The sequence below is a fragment of the Sabethes cyaneus genome, chromosome 1, assembly GCF_943734655.1.
Source record: "Sabethes cyaneus chromosome 1, idSabCyanKW18_F2, whole genome shotgun sequence".
Taxonomy (NCBI): Eukaryota; Metazoa; Arthropoda; class Insecta; order Diptera; family Culicidae; genus Sabethes; species Sabethes cyaneus.
In genome coordinates, this window is record NC_071353.1 from 67,110,291 (window position 1) to 67,120,439 (window position 10,149).

Here is a 10,149-nt window from a genome sequence, read left to right on the forward strand (position 1 = left end):
TGTCTTGATCTGCGCTACTAACACGGCTCCCATTGGACTCTGTTCCATTCTCTTCGTATAATCAGTACAGACTATCGGATTTCAAACATGTCCATACAGTCGCTCGGTGCTTTCAATACCAAATGGTAAGTTTGCCAATGACGACCAATTTAGGAATTCATACTAATCAATTACGGTTTCTTCAATTGCAGTGTTGATCCTCTTGCAGACCGGTAACTCTGCCCGTTGCGGGTTTCGGCCTTCTTCCGGTGGAGCTCTGCCTTGATCTGCGCTACTAACACGGCTCCCATTGGACTCTGTTCCATTCTCTTCGTATAATCAGTACAGACTATCGGATTTCAAACATGTCCATGCAGTCGCTCGGTGCTTTCAGTACCAAATGGTAAGTTTGCCAATGACGACCAATTTAGGAATTCATACTAATCAATTACGGTTTCTTCAATTGCAGTGTTGATCCTCTTGCAGACCGGTAACTCTGCCCGTTGCGGGTTTCGGCCTTCTTCCGGTGGAGCTCTGCCTTGATCTGCGCTACTAACACGGCTCCCATTGGACTCTGTTCCATTCTCTTCGTATAATCAGTACAGACTATCGGATTTCAAACATGTCCATACAGTCGCTCGGTGCTTTCAATACCAAATGGTAAGTTTGCCAATGACGACCAATTTAGGAATTCATACTAATCAATTACGGTTTCTTCAATTGCAGTGTTGATCCTCTTGCAGACCGGTAACTCTGCCCGTTGCGGGTTTCGGCCTTCTTCCGGTGGAGCTCTGCCTTGATCTGCGCTACTAACACGGCTCCCATTGGACTCTGTTCCATTCTCTTCGTATAATCAGTACAGACTATCGGATTTCAAACATGTCCATACAGTCGCTCGGTGCTTTCAATACCAAATGGTAAGTTTGCCAATGACGACCAATTTAGGAATTCATACTAATCAATTACGGTTTCTTCAATTGCAGTGTTGATCCTCTTGCAGACCGGTAACTCTGCCCGTTGCGGGTTTCGGCCTTCTTCCGGAGGAGCTCTGCCTTGATCTGCGCTACTAACACGGCTCCCATTGGACTCTGTTCCATTCTCTTCGTATAATCAGTACAGACTATCGGATTTCAAACATGTCCATACAGTCGCTCGGTGCTTTCAATACCAAATGGTAAGTTTGCCAATGACGACCAATTTAGGAATTCATACTAATCAATTACGGTTTCTTCAATTGCAGTGTTGATCCTCTTGCAGACCGGTAACTCTGCCCGTTGCGGGTTTCGGCCTTCTTCCGGAGGAGCTCTGCCTTGATCTGCGCTACTAACACGGCTCCCATTGGACTCTGTTCCATTCTCTTCGTATAATCAGTACAGACTATCGGATTTCAAACATGTCCATACAGTCGCTCGGTGCTTTCAATACCAAATGGTAAGTTTGCCAATGACGACCAATTTAGGAATTCATACTAATCAATTACGGTTTCTTCAATTGCAGTGTTGATCCTCTTGCAGACCGGTAACTCTGCCCGTTGCGGGTTTCGGCCTTCTTCCGGAGGAGCTCTGCCTTGATCTGCGCTACTAACACGGCTCCCATTGGACTCTGTTCCATTCTCTTCGTATAATCAGTACAGACTATCGGATTTCAAACATGTCCATACAGTCGCTCGGTGCTTTCAATACCAAATGGTAAGTTTGCCAATGACGACCAATTTAGGAATTCATACTAATCAATTACGGTTTCTTCAATTGCAGTGTTGATCCTCTTGCAGACCGGTAACTCTGCCCGTTGCGGGTTTCGGCCTTCTTCCGGTGTAGCTCTGCCTTGATCTGCGCTACTAACACGGCTCCCATTGGACTCTGTTCCATTCTCTTCGTATAATCAATACAGACTATCGGATTTCAAACATGTCCATACAGTCGCTCGGTGCTTTCAATACCAAATGGTAAGTTTGCCAATGACGACCAATTTAGGAATTCATACTAATCAATTACGGTTTCTTCAATTGCAGTGTTGATCCTCTTGCAGACCGGTAACTCTGCCCGTTGCGGGTTTCGGCCTTCTTCCGGTGGAGCTCTGCCTTGATCTGCGCTACTAACACGGCTCCCATTGGACTCTGTTCCATTCTCTTCGCATAATCAGTACAGACAGTATCGTACGACTGATACTGGACGTTTCTTGTCGCTTGCTCTGGTACATAACACGTGGTAAGCCGGTGAACAGCATTATTCAAACGCTAGCTGAGCTAGTGCCAACATCGTTTGCCAGGGCAAACGGGAGTCACGTTCGACTCGTGCACGTGTTCATCGGCGGCTGACCGTGTGACCGTGTGTTGGAGCTGAAGTTCCATTTCGCTGCCGTGATGGAATATCTGGCGACAGGAGTTCTGGAATTGGAACGACATATGCTGCTCGCGACAACAAAACGACCAGAAGCATGAAGCATCCCACGTCACTTGCAGCTGGCCACTTGGAGTGGTATTTCATCGTGATTCAGGACCATACACGAACGGTTTCGTTGATCTCATAGCTGCTGAGGCTTTCCGGTTGGTCCGTTGCAACAAGCCGTGCCTGGTTAGCGGTTATTGGTACTCCAATTTACCGAACAGAGAATTAAATTAAATGCGATAGTGCAAGTTTATTGCAAGCAGGAGTTATGATAATCAAACAATCGGTTCTTTTAAGGACCACACAACGATTGAAGAGTTTATTATATTTTCTTGCCCAGTTATTACAATAATTAACACAGTCAACGAGAGAAAAGTTGAATTTTTCGCCATTGCGGACGACCAACCAATGACGGTAATAAGTTTTCTGGTCACAGGTGACATTTTCTGCGACTTCCAATACGTCTGCAGGTTGTAAATGCTTTATCCGTGTCCTTTTGTAAGCCGCAGAAAAGTTGCGCAAAATATTCAACTTTTTGAAAACTCGCGCGTACCGTCTACCGATTACCAAAGGAAAAGCACTATTCAACGTAGAAACATATCATACAAATTTATTTACGGATGTAGCTTGTATACATGAAGAATCGTATTATTATATACATGGATACATCCTACTATCGCTACAAAGAGACTTACGTGGTCCTACGTCACCTATGCGGTCGTGTCTTGTGCACAACCCCTCTGATTTTTTCTAACAGTTGAGTTATAAAATTTGAAACTGGTATACAACAGTGTTCTATTTCTGCAGATATTTGAAACACGAGTAAAGCGGAGTTTCAAACAGATGGGATATTGTGTATGTGGCCAATAATAAGCAAAATACAAACTTTTGACAGTCGGTTGTTTCATAATCGTTTCCGTTCAGAATGATACAAGTAATTTAAACAAATTTGGGGTGTATTTCGGCCGACGGTTATTTGTTTGGTTGTTTCAAATTGTAAAACCTGCTGTGAGTATAATACGTATGCAGGGTAGTACGAAATTATAGCAAAGGTTTCTATATTTCGCGGCGGCAGCACTATTGCTTTGCTATCAAAATAGTAGTAATGACGGATTTTCTTTAACGTTCATTAAAAGATGATATTCACATTACTATTCGCCGGTCCAACAGAACAAAGGGATGAAACTAAAGACGTGCATTGCTGAAGATTACCTGGGGCCCTATTGTCAAAGTCATCTCACCTAAATTTTTTGCTGGTTAGCCGCTAGGTACCTTCTGGCCGGTTTATGTCGGTAACTTCCGGCTATTTCATAAACGTGATGGTAACAGATGTTAAATATAATTGCTGTGACGCGGTTCAGAAGAACTTTGCATCCAAGGGTATTGCTTGCTTAATGGTATTTCAGCTAAAGGATCAGTTCTATGAGGAGTATCAAAAAAAAATCAGAGGGGTTGTGTACAAGACACGACCGCATATATAGGTGACGCAGGACTACGTAAGTCTTTTTGTAGTGATAGTGGCATGTATTCATGCTTGTAATCATTCGATTCTTCATGTATACATGCTGTATGCAACATATATACATGCTACATGCGTTGTATGTAACATTTATCAAAGTAGTAACATTACATACGTTCAATTCTCAAAAGATTGTGCATTTGAAAACAATTTAACAAAATCAAGAACACAAACTATTGCTTTCCTGCTACCTTACTGAAATTAAAGATTGTTTTTATTGTCCATGGTTTCCCGTCTCGCAAGTATCCATGGTTAATCGTCTCGCAGTAAAGAATTTGCGATCTGTAGGGACAACGAACTTGTGTCATTTTTTCTGGCACACTTCCCTAACACAGACATCAAATTGGACGAGGTTTAACCGCGTTCGTAAGAAATCTGTTGGCACGAGGGGCTTTGTTACTCTCTCTGGCGTACTTCCCAAGCAAGTACATCAAAATGGTCTAGGTTGAACCGCGATGTTAAGAAATCTTGTTGAAATGAGGAAACTGTCACTTGTTTTGGCTTACTTCCCAAGCACAGATATCAAATTGGTATAGGTTTAGATCATCGTAAAGAATCTTCCAACCAATCACGAAGCAAGAATTCTGGTAAAACATAAGTTCATTATTTTCAATTTTTCAATAGTTCAACATCAAGAATCCATACTTTTCTTCATTTGGGTCAATTTGTAGAAGATTTTTCGATCGATTGGTGTAAGAATATTGAAAATCGATCGGAAAACCGCTGAGCTATTAGCGCTCAAAACCTTTCATTTTTCGTGACGCTCGCATTTTTCGATTTTTTGGAATGACACCCTATCTCAAAACTTGCCGTAAGACGTAGTCCTACGTCAAAAATTGGATTGTACGATATGCTAGTTTATTTTTGTTGTTTGAGAAATGCCAATATTACGGTTACAGGTTGAAAGTTTACAGCGGCCGTGATCCAAACTCGTTTGTACTTCATTCTTTTTTTGTACGATCAAATCTTAAATTGCAAAATAAAAGAGGTACAGTTGCATACTGTTTGAATGGTTGTTTAGTTTAAGCAACTGCTCAACTGCATAAGTTTTCAACTGTTAAATGGAGATCTCTGCGCTGAGTCTAATAAAATGTATCCTAATTGCTATTTCTTATGCAAGTGTAGAGAGCTGAGATTGTGTAGATTCACACATCAGTGGCTATGACTCACTGACCCTAAAAGCGTTCAATTACAAATTTGTTCAGGCCAGTTGCGTTAATCTCATATCGTAAGTGTACTGGAGTCACCTGCTAGAGATGTAACACACCTTGCACCGTCTGATAGAATACATTGGGTTACAAGCGATGTATCTGGTGTAGCTCTTATGTGATGGTTATCGAGAGAGAAAGAGCGCTTGACAGCCGAGCAGAGAATCGGCAGTTTACGGATAGACATGCAAGGGATCAGATCGGTACAAATGGCGACGAGAATAAAAATGAGTAAGTTCAGTGGATAAAAATAGTAGAAATTAGTTAAGTGATTAAGTGATATGAAGAATACTTCCCGGTAAACTAGCCGGTAACGAATAAGTGAATCGTACGTGATGTTCGCGATATATTACACAATGTAGCACGGATAAAAATCTGGTATCGCCGAGCAAAAAGATGGCCGATGAAAGCAAGGGCAGAGCGCTACTTGCTGGATAAGCCGCGTGAGTGAATTGAGGTTTGTTTAGAACGGGTCAGTGCGAGCTTTGCTTTAGTTGAGTAGCCTAGTTTGATTATGTAGGTGTGCTGCGAGACGCACTTCATGTTTGATTTCAGCTTCGGTCATGAGCTGTAGTGCCGTCGTGCGGGCGGGGAGCATTAGGAGAGGCACTTGTAGTATTGCCTTTTACTGTTGAAGCTGATGTTGATTTTCAATTTTTTCATTTGCTATTGCCTGAGCAATAGCGGTTGTTCAGGCGTTTCAGTTGTGGCATGCTTTGCTGGTGGGGATGGAGTGCACTTCAATTGTTTTCGTGTCGAGTTTGGTTAAGGGATTTGTTGGATGTTTCAAATAAACAAATAAACAGATGTGCGACAATCCTGTGGAGTGTCTGATTTGTGAGTCATGTTATAGACATTTCCATTTATGTGTGTGTGTTGGTGCTTGAAAATGAGGCAAACAGGCATCAGCTCTTCCCCAAAAATGAGGCAAATATCATGTATATACACGCGTATTTCGTGTTCATTAGTGTGGGTGCTTGAGCTGTCAGAAAGCTCTATATATGGGCAGGATATATGAATCAACAGATACCTATTTCATGAAAGTATATGGCTCAAGAACTGCCCAAGCAGCACCATTTGTTGCATGAAGGGTTACGCAACTCTAATTGAAACATTCAAATATGGTAAAAGTTCGCATCAGTTACCTTTATCGAACTGTTATGTGATTGAAAAAGCGCAAGAGGTGGAGCCTATATGCAACCAATTGTTACACAGATGTTTTATGGAACATCAATGCGCGTTATCTATCCATTCGCGACTACGATACTAAAAGAGATTTTAAGCCTGTTCGCACTCCCACGAAATCCTATGCCGCGTTGTCAAAACTTGCGTGAAAACATAAACAAAAATACTTCCTTCTCTTTTTTTCTCGCACAAAAACCAATGCGCGTTATCTAAATACAAGCAGGTATTCGCGACTACGATACTAAAAGAGATTTTATGCCTGTTCGCACTCACACGAAATCCTATGTCGCGTTGTCAAAACTTGCGACTACGATACTAAAAGAGATTTTAAGCCTGTTCGCACTCCCACGAAATCATATGCCGCGTTGTCAAAACTTGCGTGAAAACAAAAACAAAAATACTTTCTTCTCTTTTTTCCTCGCACAAAAACCAAACAATTATGAGCAACTTCATCACGAATTATGTTTAGCGGGAACCGGGATTTCCTCTCAGGGCTCCAAGACGAAAATTATTTATATTAATATTCTTAATGCGACTTTAGTTTTTTGGGGCCTATTATGAGCTAATCTCCATGCCATTCAAAATTTATCGTGCAAAATATAATTTTGCTTTGTATTATTTGATGCGCCTCGTGAAAGTTATTAATTTATTTATTTTCAAGTTTAAAGAATTAACCCAGCCAGATTAAGAATTCGTTTACGATGGAAAAATGCGGTGTAAAATCGAACTAGATACTGCAATCAAATAATATTTTAGTAAATGCCATGGATTCCTGATGAATGTTCGTGTAATTATTGTTGAAATAAAAACATTCCTTCGTTGAAAAATATTTTTTCATAAAAATATGATGTATTTGTATTTGTTTGGTTACATTTTATTTAACAATATGCCGTAATCAACATGATGCAACATCATGTGACATTATTGTTTAGCAATGGCATTATAATAACACGATGTTGCGATGAAGTTTCATGTTACTAGATATAGACTAATATATTTGTGACAGCCAGTATTGTCAATTGCAAGGAAAATTGTACCATCCAAAGTGCGATATCGCTCATAAAAGTGCTATTTTGCACTAAATCGTTTCGGTATCTTCGGCGCACTTTTTCGTTATCTTCCAAGCAATAAGTGCTCCGAAGATACCGAAACGATTTAATGCAAAATAACACTTTTATGAGCGATATCGCACTTTGGTTGGTACAATTTTCCTTGCAATTAACAATATAAGTATTGGATAACCTGAATCCAACATATTAATAACATGAAGTTGCTTATTTGTTGCGTGTTTCAATACTGTAACCGGTGAAGTTTTTTGCAATTTAAACAAGACTTCATAGCCACATGGAAGATGTTGCAAGTGCTGCTTGGGTGAGTATGTGGATAATACGCATTATGTATGTGGGTAGCACATAACGATGCAAGTATGTGGGTAGCACATACGGAGGCAAGTATGTGGATAGCACATACGGAGGCAAGTATGTGGGTAGCACATATGTAGGCAAGTAGCACATACCGGTGCATGTATGTGGGTAGCACATACGGAAGCAAGTATGTGGGTAGCACATACCGATGCAAGTATGTGGGTAGCACATACCGGTGCATGTATGTGGGTAGCACATACGGATGTAAATATGTCGGTAGCCCATAATGGTGCGTGTATGTGGGTAGCACATACGGATAAGCCGCCGTAGGGTTGGCTCTCGCCAATGTAGAAAGACATTGGAGTAGCACAGTTGTTGATGTGTGGGTAGCACACACTATATGTGTAGGGAACGCATACAGATAAGCTATCGTGTGGATGGCTAATGTGAGTAGAAAGACATGTGGGGAACACAAGGGTGGTGTGTAGATAGCACGCGCATGTAGCACGATTTAGAAACGTCAGTCGTTTGACCTTTCGAACCAGGTCATGGCACCCGGTTGATGGCTTAAGTGGAGTTATGTTTTAGAATGTTTGGTATTGAATAAAATTGCAGTAAAGGGGGATGGTAGAACCCCTTGTTGATTGCCGGACGTATTGATTTGCAAAATCACTATGGTTTTACTACTAGGTTCTAGGTTGTCGAGTAAAGATGAAAGCGGAAGCCACTGAGCGGACGAGTACGCTTTAATAACCCTTTCGGTTGATAACAATTATGCCCCTAAAACGGGCAAGCGAAGTGAAGAATACTTGGACAAGTATGAACTGTTTGACGATTTTGACAACCTCGTAAGCGATTTATCAAAAACGGAGCAAGTTTGTTTACTAGAATGATCCTGAGGTAGATCAGATCAGAATCGTTGCAGGTTGTCTCCCAAGCTTCTAAAAATAACCAGTTGAATAAAAGACCTTTGAAAAAGTTTTAAATAAAGGGTATACTTGTTCAGAGTGGGTTTATACGTGTCCGAAAAGTATAACAATAAACTCCGTGCGACGTGTACAACCGGTCGCCGGATCGAGCGTGAACGTGAACGTTGAATACAAGCGGATAGGTCATATCGCATATGACCATCACGCATTTACTGCAAACGTATATCGTTCTGACATCATTAAAAATTATCTTCTTCCCAGCCGATTTTGGGTACAATGTTAATTTGCCTAGTTTGGCAAAATTACAACCAAAACGGGCCGGTAAAAAGATGATTTTTGATTTGAGAGCGATAAGCGTCGTGTTTCCTATCACCGTGTTCAGCAAGCGTAGTGCGGGATTTATAAATACATAATGCATAGTGTGTACTATAAACAACCGTATAAAAAGTAGTGAAATTCATAAAAAAATCCTTCCGTTATTTATATCTTTTTCGTATGAAAATTATTCGTCTTTTTATGACAATCATACGAGGTCTCTATAATTTCCATACGACATATATTAACATTTCATATCGTAATCGTATGATTTGCATCTGAGAAAATGTTAATTTTCATAAGAAATCCTTATGTTTTTCGATACACGATGTATGAAAATCATAAGTTTTGTTCATTTGATTTTCATTATAAAATCGTATGATATGCACTAGAAAAAATATTAAACTTCATAAGAAATCGGTATGTTTTTCAATACAGGATGTATGAAAATCATAAGTGTGGTTCGAATGATTTTCATTGCAAAGTCGTATGATTAACATAGTATTTTGCTTTGCAATTGAAAAATGAATTAATGTTTCTAATACTTCACGATCAATACGGTATACGGTTGCTTAAATTAAAACACGTTCCGTCCAACATTTTGCTTGCATGGTGCTCTTGAATATCTGCCTCTGATATCTTCTTTTAAATAATACTTTTATTCGAATAGATGCTTGTGCTACTGCTTGAAAATTCTTAAGTTGAAGTCACTGTTCCAAGATGATACCTTTTTATCATAAATTTGCCCGCTCACGTTGTTTGATATATATGCTCTTGTCTCAACACTACGTAGAAAACCATAAAAAGCAATCTTAGATTGCTACAAAACAGTCTTAGATGATAATTAACACTTTAAAAGCTTACCAGAAATCAGACGAAAAATATCGCGGGCGGATTACAATGTTGCTCATGCTGTTTATTGAACAATCATGTCCGAACATTTTAAAGAATTTCTTTGTTGTGTTACTACTTGTAGGAAAGCGATATAAGGACATTTCTTTGAGACATCTTGATATCACTTTGACGAAAAAATTTCCGCTTGCAATTTGGAATGTTGCACTTCATTGTATTCATGAAAATACATACTAGAAATAATGTTCTAAGCATAAACATAAAAGCTGTAAGAAAAAAAAAAGACAAATCTTGCGTATCCAACGATTTTTTTAAAAAATTAACTAATTTTCCATACAAAATGCTCGAAATCTCAGAACTAGTGTAGATGTGTTAGTGCAAAGTGTATATGACAGCTCGCATTGTCATATA